General features: G+C 37.2%; 1 non-coding gene across 1 annotated transcript; it reads left to right on the top strand.

The window, feature by feature from the left end:
* The first annotated feature begins 7,823 nt into the window (after window positions 1–7,823).
* TRNAK-CUU (transfer RNA lysine (anticodon CUU)) lies at window positions 7,824–7,896 on the top strand. Its single transcript has one exon. It is a non-coding gene; the product is annotated as a tRNA-Lys (tRNA).
* The last annotated feature ends 4,036 nt before the right edge of the window (window positions 7,897–11,932 follow it).

Below are 11,932 nucleotides of genomic sequence, written 5' to 3'. Positions count from 1 at the left end.
TTCGCCATCTTCTAAGATACTAAACTAATGTTTACAGCCGTGTAGAAGTAGCGACAGAATACATAAACATAACGAGTACACAAAGGTTGTCAACGGACAATTTTGGGACAATCAATAAATAACTTTGAAAATCATAGTATATATGATGTCAAATTTTTTTATACATTACACACACAGTGTACATGATACCAGCTATCTGCTGTAAAAATTTGAATTTATTTTCTTTACTGTGAAAGAAGTTATGGTCAAAAACCCTGAAGGTGATATATTTTTGGCCGGTACTGTATGTGTGTATAAAACACATAAACATATATATTTTAAAGCGATTATTAAGGGAGGAAAAAATTATAATTATAATAAAACACGAGAATACGCTCCAGCTGACATCTTACGTAGCGACGGGCCTGAGCGATCCGCGATCGTCGCCTCGGCCGCTGAGCGCGGAGTGGTGAAAGGGGAACGGTGGGTGTCACCGCTTGAAATTCGGCCGAAAAGGGCACTTAGTCTCCAGCTCTGCTATATACCTATGCACGAGGGCAGTCTGAAAAGTTCTCGGCCTAACAATGAAAGAAAATCTTTTGCCGTGAAATATATTTAATTTTCAATATAATCTCCTGAAAGTTCAATACACTTATTCCAACGTTTTTCCAATAATTCCATACTATCTATACTTAAAGTGTGATTCCGGAAGGTTCTTTTCGCTCTGGTGTGTAGTGGTAAATCCAAATTTCATCAACAGTTATGAAACGTCGCTTGAAATCCATTTTATTTTGCTTAAAACGATCCAAACACGCTTGAGAAATACGCATTCGAATGTTTTGCATTTGAAGTTTTTGGTCAATTATTAGCAAATGAGGTACCCATCTTGCACAAACCTTTTTCAACTGATGCTACTACTCGAATGCCTTGATAGATCGAATAAAATTTTACATGGGTTTATATCAGGGATGCCACTTTCCAATACAATTATAGTTTGACAGTTTCTGATGCCATGTATGTGTCAGGTCGAGAACTTTTCAAACTGCCTACATATACTAATTTATGTTGTAAATTGTTATTTAATTTAATATTCCAGATTTCTGTTAATATAATTATTGTATTAAGTACTCAGCGAACACGATATTATACAGGGTTCTCAAAAAGTCTACGAACAATAAAATATCTCGAAAACAATCAGTTTTTGAAAAAAATGTTTCAGGCAAAAGTTGTAAGGTTTAAAATGATCTATTTACCGATCTTATCAGTTTGACCTTGGCTAGCGTCAACAAGGTCAGGACAAAGTCACCTTGAACTTTTCAAATAGGACGCCCTATTTTTTTTGGCATATTCTTATAACGTATTTCAAGAGCTTTCCAAAACACTACAGCAAAGTATTTTTTTGTTAAGTACATCCCGAGTTATGAAGCTTCAAAGTTACAGTACCGTCGGCATTAGCATTACCCAAGGTGTACCGCGTGGAGGTTGTACGATCGGATTTATACCTCTTGTGTATGTGTGTGTGTGTGTGTGTGTGTGTGTGTGCGTGCGTGTGTGTGTGTGTGTGCGTGCGCGCGTGCCAATTAATTTTAACACACACACACACACACATGCACGCACACACACACACGCACACACACACACACACACACGCGTACGCACACACGCGCACACACGCGCACACACGCGCACACACGCACGCACGCACGCACGCACGCACGCACGCACGCACGCACGTGCACACACACACACACATACGCACACACGCACACACGCACACACGCAAACACAAGAGGTGTAAATCCGATTGTGCAACCTCGTAAAGATGGTCGCCGGACCGGAGATTTTGACTCTCGGTCGAACGCACGCACGCAAGTCGCGGGATACGCGCAATGATTTCGTCCGACGGGGCCATCGGCCAAGGACTCTCGATGGAGAAGGCGTATGCACCTTCCCCTTTCCTTACGTTCGCGGAGGAAAGCGACCAAGTGCTGCAGACACTCAGCGGAGACGGCGGATGCACCGTTCTGGGTCCTTGATAGCTAGACGGATCGCCCAGAGGCTGAGTACGCTCAGCGGAGTTCGCCGACGGACGAACCCCTGACTCAGGGCGGCGGGTAAAGGCTAGAGATTGTCGAGTACGCTCGACTGAACACGCGCACGCACGAGCCCAGGAAGACGGGAGACGGCCAAGTATCGAGCACGCTCGATCGAGACTGCGGACGCACAATCCCGTTTGCTTAGTCACCGGTCGGATAGTCGGAAAGCGGAAGCCAGAGCGAAACGGTCCGGAGGTTCTTTCCTTCAGCATACAGCGTCTGGATCGAACGGCGGTACGGATCGGTCTGGTCCTCAGGAGCTCGATCGCCGCCGTTTTATAGTCGTATTCGCTACGATTGATACGGCGGTGATCGAGCGGCGCGCCTATCAGCGCGAGGTACGGCGACGGCGCGTGATCGCGGCCGCGCGCGCTAGCGGCAGCGCGTGATCGCAGCGGCGCGCGATAGCGGCGGCGCGAGATAACGGCGCGCGATCATTTCGATCAATTAGGGTGGCGCAAAGCGCCGTTCTTCGGCCCGACAGGTTGTCGGTCGGGCCGGTAGTGACGAGGTGCATTTGCGCCTCGTTACAAAATTAACAAAAGTCAGGGCATTTTTGTAACAATATATTCTCGAGATCAAATAGAATAAAAAAGTCTAGTACCATTTTTTCTTCTGACAAATAGCGAAATATTATAAGTTAAATATTGAAGAAATTATCAAGTTTTCTTTTAAGTAACTCAAAAGTATTAGACATGTAAAAAAATGTTTTAGACAAAAGTTGTTTAAATTAATTGGCAGAAAAGAATGATATAATAAAAAATGGTGCTTTCTATTTGAAAAAATTAAGTTAACCTTCATTTGATCTTAAATATACTATTTCTAGATATCTTAAATAGGGATCTTAAATGTATTATACTATTTTTAGGATCTTAAATATAGGTTTCTAGGTCAAACCAAAGCCACCATTGTACGTCTTTCTTTAAACCATACAACTTTTATTTAAATCATTTTTTTATAAATATATTTACACATAAATATATTTACACATAATTATATTTACACATTTTCGAAATATTTGGCTGTTAAAATTAAAAAGACTCACTCTGTATAACAGTTACATTGCTGAGGAAATTACAACTAACAGGTATATATTACATGTTACATTGTAGATGCTGGGTAATATATGCAAAATAAGAAATATAATCTGTACTCGGAGAAGAGTTTGTAATTTCAATTAATGCTGATAACGACGAAAGAAAACGGATAGTCGTTATTGGAGAACGTCCAGTTTCTATACAAAGAGATATCGCTGGTGATACAATACTTTATGTTGTTTCTGTTGATATTGAGAAAATACTTTTGGAAACAACATATAAAAACGGAGTAAATATTGAAGTATATGTTATTATTTATGTCCAAAGAAATTTATTGACACAAACTATAACTATAAATTTTCTACTTATTTCTAGAGCGTAGAAACAATAGCTAGAAATCTCTTGTCTTCTACACATCTACTTGATTTATCAATTACATTCGTTCATGCTTCTATACAATCGCCAGCCATAATAGCATCTATTTGTTCGCATCAAACGGAAGGAGTAATGTGTAGTCACTTGTTATTTTTACACGATCATAGTGTTGCATTGTTGCAACATAACAAAGTAGTATGGAAGGAAGAAACACTTGCTAGCATTGTAGCCGTCTAAATTATAGAATTGTCTACATCTAATGGAGATCAAGCTATCGGAATTTGATCAGAAAGAGAGTGAGTAAAATTATGATATTACTGTATGCATAGACAATTATAACATTAATCAGGTGAAGGTCATACTTCTTTATTCTTTCCTTATTATAATTGATAAAATGTAATACATTATATGCAATTTATATAACAAACAGACATAATATGAACAGTTTATTTTATGAACGTGTGAAATAGTACAGAAGAAATAAAATAATGTGTGTATGATCAAACATATTCATCAAACATTGTAAGAATCATGACTACAGAGGTCAGCACAATGCAGCCACATGTGCAGAAATCCGACAGACAACGACAACAGATTGAATAAAGAAGGGGAACAATTATAAAAATTAAGGAGGTGAACTAGGAACCTTTGTCTTTTGCCTATCATCGAGATTTAACATCGAGATAACAGAATAGCGTCGAATAACTTTGTCGGAAGACTGTCAAATAATTACATATAGTTAATCGGTTAGAATATCGAGCGTTTTGTTATATGGAATATTATTGTATTTATTATTTAAATATATTATACTCTTTATTAATTACATAGTTGTATAGCATTTATTTAATTCTTACGTGTGTTACAAGAATTTATTAACATCTATCCGTTTGTCGAATAGTTCGTTCGCGTTACGTGGGCAGTCTCTAACTTCGCAGTCACATCATATATTATGGCATTCATCTAAACTCTTCTTAATCTTACAATATATAACATTAATATTGGGAGTACAAATTAGTTCGGTCCATTTTTTTGTGTTAAAAAATGAATTTATTTCAAAACAAAATGAATGAACAGATCAATTAAACTATTTTCCATCGCTGGCTACTATTTTCTCCCATTTCTCAGGCAATTTTTGAATTCCATCTCGAAAAAATGACTCGTTTTTTGAGGCGATCCAAGTTTGGAGCCAATTTTCGATTTCTGCGAAAGAAGTGAACCGGTGACCTGCCAAATCGTGTTGCATCCTTCGGAACAACCAATAATCAGAAGGAGCAATGTCCGGAGAATACGGCGGGTGCGGTAAAACATTCCATTTGAGCGTTTCCAAATATTTTTTTACGACTTTTACGACATGAGGCCGAGCGTTGTCATGAAGAAGAATAACTTTATCATGTCTTTCCTCATGTCTGTCTATCATGTATTCCGGCCGTTTTTCTCGCGATGCACGGCTCAAACGAATCAATTATAGCCGATACTGATCGCCCGTAATGGGATCTCCAGGTTTCAGCAGCTCATAGTAAACAACACCCTTTTGGTTACCCACCAGATACAGAGCATGATCTTCGAACCATGTATATTCGGCTTTAGTATTGATGTTGAGGTCGATGGCAACAATTGACCGGGCTTGGCGTAATATTTTTTCTTCTTGGGGTTATCGTAGAATATCCACTTTTCATCAGTTACAATCCGATGCAAAAAACCTTTTTTTGTTGCCTTTGAATCAGCTGCTCGCAAGTGAAAAATCGCCTTTCAACGTCTCTTGGTTTCAGTTTATAACCTAACCCAATTTCCTTGTTTTTGAATAAATCCCATGTCTCTCAATCGTACGGAATCGGCTTGTTGAGTCATTCCCAATGATTCTGCAAGCTCCTCTTGCGCTTGACTCTGATCTTCTTCGAGTAATGCCTCTAATTCTTTGTCCTCGAATTTTTTGGCTGTCCAGAGCGAGGCTTGTCTTCGACGCTAAAATCTCCATCCTTGAAACGTCGAAACCATTCCCTACATGATTTATCAGTTGGAGCAGCGTCACCGTAAACTTCAACAAGCATTCGATGGGCTTCAACTGCACTTTTCTTCCAATTAAAGCAGAAAATTAAAACCTCCCGCAAAAGCTACTTGGTTAACACAAAATTCGACATTTTCAACACTGTAAAAAGGTTTTTGTATGAAACTCAAAGCGATATAAACTGAATATTATTGGCAAATGTCTAACCTCTCTGAAACCGCCAAAATCAGCAGTCACTATGAACCATTCATAACAGCCGGAGCCATCTTTTGAAAACGGACCAAACTAATTTGTACACCCAATATTATCGTAATCTAATGTCTAAATTCTACAAATTCTATATCTTATGTTTAAAGAAAATATTGTTATTAAAATTTATCTTGACTCCTAAATATTAGGTTCAATATTATCTGAAAAGAAAAATATTGTAAGAAGCTTGCTATTTTAATTAATAACTCTTTTGGAAAACAATATTATTTACTGGCAATTCACAATTTTCAATAACAATTTACCTGCTATATTAATTAACATTTTTTTGTGAATGGCAGTTAGTAAATATTGATATAGACAGTTGATGTAAGTAATAGCGCAGGAAAGCTGATTTTAATGCAGTACTTTATCTTATTGCTACTTACAAACCTACATTCGCATGGAATAATTTTATATAAAAATTCTTCAAGATATCAAAAGAAATGTATGGGGTATGTACAGGTATACAATTGAATAAACCAATTTTCTGGTGAAATAGAGAGAGAGAGAGAGAGAGAGAGAACGATTAAGAAATCTTGATTGAAAATACCATCATTTCTTTAAAGTTAACCACGAACCTTGATGAATTAGACTGAGTATTAATATTTTCAGTCGGTATTTCTCTCTCTCTTTCTCACTCTCTCTCTCTCTCCCCCTCCCCCTCCCCTTATCTCCATCTCCTTCCCCCTCTCCCACCCATCTCTCTACCTCTCCCCTCTCTCACCCCTTTCTTTTTCTCTTCCCCTCCCCTTCTCTTCCTCTCCCCCCTCTCTATAATTCATATTTCATATGTAAGCTGTATCGTGAATCAAACATTTTTACTATGTATCATGAACAAATTGTTGTCATAGTCAGTAGTATTTAGGAGAGAAGAAATTCAAAGTTCTCTATCGTATATGCGAAAGAAGATAGCTGCTATCGCTAGGAAGCATTTCTCAACCATTGATTGCAAATAAATTATATAATAAAATAATAATTGAAATAATAATTTTTTTGTATATTTATTATCATTTGGCTCTGCACAATTTATGTGTTTATCTTTTCTATCTTATGTGAGTTATCGCACTTATTTAGACCATTCAAAGATGTTTAAAATTTTTAAATAGGTACAATATATTTTGATTCTTTAACTATAGTATATATTGCAAAACAATTTTGAAATAAATATAATCAAAACGACATAAAGTTGGTCGAACTCTTTTACAATGTTTTGTCGGAATAATACGAAAGTTCGATATTTCCTTAAGGGGATGCTGAAGTCGTCAATCAACTTGCAAAGCGTCGATAACGTAGAAGCGATTGTCAAAAAGTAGGGAACGTTATATATTATATATAATATATAATTATTATTATATTATATTATATATTATAATGTCAAATATTCTGTAAGTGTTATTAAATACTATTGAGAATGCCGAAAGTAAAAAGTATTTATCGTGTCTTGAGATATCGTTGTTGATAAACAAGCAAATAGCAAATACTGCTACGGAGTAAATATTTGCCGGAATGCCAGTTTGTCAGATTTGTTAAACATGATTTAGTGCATCTTTGCGTTATGGCTGTTATAGTTCAAATTATTACAGTTTACGATCCATCGAAAGGATCTCATGCACAAATTATCTTCAGAAGTGTTGCAAATAGATTTAGCGTGTTTATCATGATGAAATATCGTTAAATAATTGATAAAAATAAATATTTCGCGGGCTGTCAGGAGAGTCGAATGAAGTATCGCGTGTTTAAAACATAACGATTTAAAATTTGTATTTTCAAGATTACAGTACTTTTTCTACAGTAATTTCTCGACCTGCTAAAGGTAGCTGGTAAGTATTTAATTTCAAATTTGTAACAGAATCTTGGTTTCCTCCACATAAAACGTTAATCCGAAACAACGATGTATTGTTATTAAGAACCACCAATCCTAAACATCGATGACTTAATTTATATTTGGAAACATTGATATATTTTATTTGTTTATTTATATTTTATTAAGTATCATAAATATCAGATATATTTATATTAAAATTATTTGATTGACTTTTCTTTTATTCAGGTAAAAGGTTGTTAAGAAAGAACATACAATATGCCCGGCTAGCTCAGTCGGTAGAGCATGAGACTCTTAATCTTAGGGTCGTGGGTTCGAGCCCCACATTAGGCGATTCTTTTTTTCACTCTATGTAATGACATTAAAACAACTTTGAGGATTAAACGTGTTAATTATTTAATGATTGCGACTTTTTTGCAATATTTTAAACTTTTGCGTTTTTTAACCTTTTATTCTCTCGACTCTGATTCTCGACAGTTTGAGCATATTTTCCATGTAAAACAAGATTATACATTAAAGACTTAAATATTATAATAAAGGAGTAAAGAAAAATATATATTGTTTTGTGAAAATTTTCTTGGTGGTATCTCAATAGTAGATATTAAAATATAGTGCACTAAGTGTCCGATAATAAGCGAGCAGAAGACAGTTGATTAAATTTCGCATTGGTGGCTTTCATTTGTTTGCCGCAGCATTGTAACAGCATCATTTGACTTGAAAAGTAAAACCGTAATACTGCCATAGCGGCGGCATTTGTTCGCAAAGGGTTAATATATTATTTTTTTTGTATATTCATTATCATTTAACTCATTTAACTCAATACAATTTTTGTGTGTTTATCTCTTCTATCTTACGTAAGTTATCGCATTTATTTAGATCATTCAAAGATATGTTTTAAAATTTTTGAATAAATACAATATACATTGACTCTTTAATTATAGCAAAAAGCCGAATGCTTATGGTAATTATGTATAAAGCATATTTCAAATTTTTTAAATCTTATACGCTATAAAAGGTGAAATTTTTGGTATAATGTTTAGTATTAGGAGCGCAAAAAAGTTCTGAGCCTTTTTTGCAAAATTCAAAATTTATTTAAAAGCAAACAAAACTATATTAATCAACGAAATATTCCCCGTTTGCATTGATGACCTTTTGCCATCTTTCGGGCAGCTTGCGAATTCCCTGATGGTAGAAGCTCACCGGCTTCGAGGCGATAAAGTCATCAATGCATTTTCGTATCTCTTCAAGTGTCACAAAATGTGTATCAGCCAAGAAATGCTGCAGAGACCGGAATAGGTAGTAATCGGAAGGCGCCATGTCTGGGCTATACGCCGCGTGCGGGAGAAGTTCCCAGCCTAACGCAAAGATATGGTCCTGAATCACTTTCGCAACATGTGGTCGGGCATTGTCATGAAGCAGTATCACTTTACGACGTCCTTTGCCAGTAAATGGCCTCTTTTCTTCAAACGCATCGCTCAAATTGCTCAATTGTTGCTGATAGCGATCTGCCGTTACTGTTTACTACCCGGCTGTAACAACTCATAATACAATAGAGTACACCTTTCCAATCCCACCATATGCAAAGCAAAACCTTATTGGCGTGGATATTGGTCTTTGGCGTCGATGTCGAAGGTTGACCAGGATCAACCCATGATTTTTTACGCTTCGGATTATCATAAAGTATCCACTTTTCATCACCTGTAATGATTTGGTGCAGAAAATCCTTTTTCCGGAACCTTGAAAGCAAAGTGAGTGCCGTGTCACGCCGTCGATTTTTGTTGTCTTCGGACAGTGCATGCGGAACCCATCTGCCTTCCTTTTGAACTTTTCCCATTGCATAAAAACGTGTGGAAATGGCTAGTCGCGTAACGCCAAGTTGCTCTGCAAGCTCCTTTTCAGTTTGTGCAGAGTTTATATCCAACAATGCTTGCAGTTCGTCCGTTTCAATCTTTTGAGGGCGTCCAGCACGCGGTTCATCTTCAAGACTGAAATCTCCATGGCGAAATTTTTGATACCACCTTTTACACGTAGCATAACTTACAGCGTTCTCTCCATATGCAACACAGATCATTTCAGTAGCTTCAGCAGCATTTTTCTTCAGATGAAACGCGAAGTGGATGGAAAATCGAATATGCTCTTTTGTTATTGCCATCGTGAACACTGCTGATTTTAAGGTTATGTGCATCAAACGCCAAATCGCACGATGTTTCGAAAAACCAAAGGTCACTGCTTTAAAACCGCAAGAGGGCGGGAAAATTAATGCAATTTAAATTGTGGTTTCAGTAATATGAAATCTAGGGCTCAGAACTTTTTTGCGCTCCTAATACTACCAGATCTGTAAATATGAAACCGGAATTTGCCCATAGATAGCCCTAATTGTCAATGCAGCTGTCAACCGTCAAACCGCGTCATTGGCGCCATTTCCATTTGTTGATATCTGACAAAGATTTTCAACTCACAACAATACAAGTTTCATACAACAGCATAGTTTGTAATAGCGTTGAACATGTCGAATTTTGTGCCTAGAAGCTACGATTTGCGGACAGCATTGATTTTCTGTTACCATTTGAAGAAAACTGCTGCAAAATCGCATCGAATGCTTGTCGAAGCTTACGGTAAGCAGGCTCTTGGTAAATCACAGTGCTTTGAGTGGTTTAAAAAATTCAAACGTGGCGATTTTTACGTGAGAAACGAAGAACGTGGAAGACCACCGAAAAAGTTTGAAGACAGAGAATTGCAAGCATTGTTGGATGAGGATGATGCTCAAACGCAACAACAACTCGCGGATCAATTAAATGTGACACGAGAAGCCGTCTCCATACGTTTGAAAGCCATGGGAAAGATCCAGAAGAAAATGGGTTCCACATGAACTGAATGAAAGACAGCAGAAAAACCACTTGTGAAATGCTGCTCGCCAGGTACAAAAGAAAGTCATTTCTCCATCGAATTGTGACTGACGATGAAAAGTGGATATATTTTGAGAATCCTAAGCGTAAAAGATCATGGATGGATGGTTCCAGGCGAACCATCGACATCGACTGCAAGGCCAAATCGCTATGGACGGAAGACAATGCTCTGTGTTTGGCGAGATCAGAAGGGTGTAATCTATTATGAGCTGCTAAAACCTGGCGAAACCGTTCATACCGACAACAAATGATCGATTTGAATCAAGCTTTGCGTGAAAAACGACCAGAATATCAAAAAAGGCAACACAAAGTGATTTTGCTTCATGATAATGCACCATGACACATAGTAAAACTAGTCGAGAAAACGATTGAGGCGTTTAGTTGGGAAATACTTTTGCATGCGGCTTACTCACCAGGTTTGGCTCCGTCCGATTATTACTTACTTGCATCGATGGAACACGCATTTGCTGAGCAGCGCTTCACTTGTTACGAAAATGTACGAAAATGGCTCGATGACTAGTTTGCCTCAAAAGAGCAACAGTTTTTTTGGCGTGGCATCCACAAATTGTCAGACAGGTGGGAAAAATGTATAGCTAGCGATGAGCAATGCTTCGAATAAAACATTTTTTATCATTTTCATACAATAAACGTGTATTTTCTACACAAAAATTCCGGTTTCATATTTACATACCTGGTATGCGCAAACGCCACATGTAGTTTCTGAAATATACACGGTGTTTCAAATAGAATGTCCCGATTTGAAAATTGTATATCTCTGCAATCACGAGCCACAAATGAACGCAACTTGTACTACGTGAATGGCTTTGGCCTAGAATTTGATATGACTGCTGCTAGATGCGAGTGGACTTGCGCGGGCTTCGCTTAAAAGCCTCTTGAATTTGTTGTACATTCTCCTCTGAGGTGCGTCCAGGATTCTTTCCCTTACATAAACGTCCTGTTTCTTGAAATTGTCGATACTAACGACGAATGCTTTTGTCCAGTAATGGATCAATTCTATAACGTCGTCTAAATGCGTTGAACCTTAATCACGGAATCAGTCTTGCTAAATTCGGGAACATAAAACGTTTTCTGTTGACTAGAACTGACATCTTCCAACTAAGCGTAGCGGCTGTTTAGGCGCCTATGGTGGCATTTAGCGGTAGTCATATCAAACTCCGGGTCGTTCACATGATACAAGTCGCATTTATTTGTAGTTTGTGATTGCAGAGATATATAATTTTCAAATCGGGACATTCTTTTTGAAACACTCCGTATATTATTTTAAAATATTACAGTTTTATTTCTCATTACGCTAAGTTGCTATCATTCTAAATATATTATTCGTATTGTTTTTTTTTGTTTCTTATAATTCTTATATTTAATGTTACATGAGATAGTTTCTATGAAAATCTTTTTCAAATTTGTTTTAATAAATTGATAAGTCTATCGTATACTAAAATTAC

The sequence above is a fragment of the Harpegnathos saltator genome, unplaced genomic scaffold, assembly GCF_003227715.2.
Source record: "Harpegnathos saltator strain DR-91 unplaced genomic scaffold, Hsal_v8.6 scaffold484, whole genome shotgun sequence".
Taxonomy (NCBI): Eukaryota; Metazoa; Arthropoda; class Insecta; order Hymenoptera; family Formicidae; genus Harpegnathos; species Harpegnathos saltator.
This window is presented reverse-complemented; position numbering and strand designations above follow the sequence as displayed.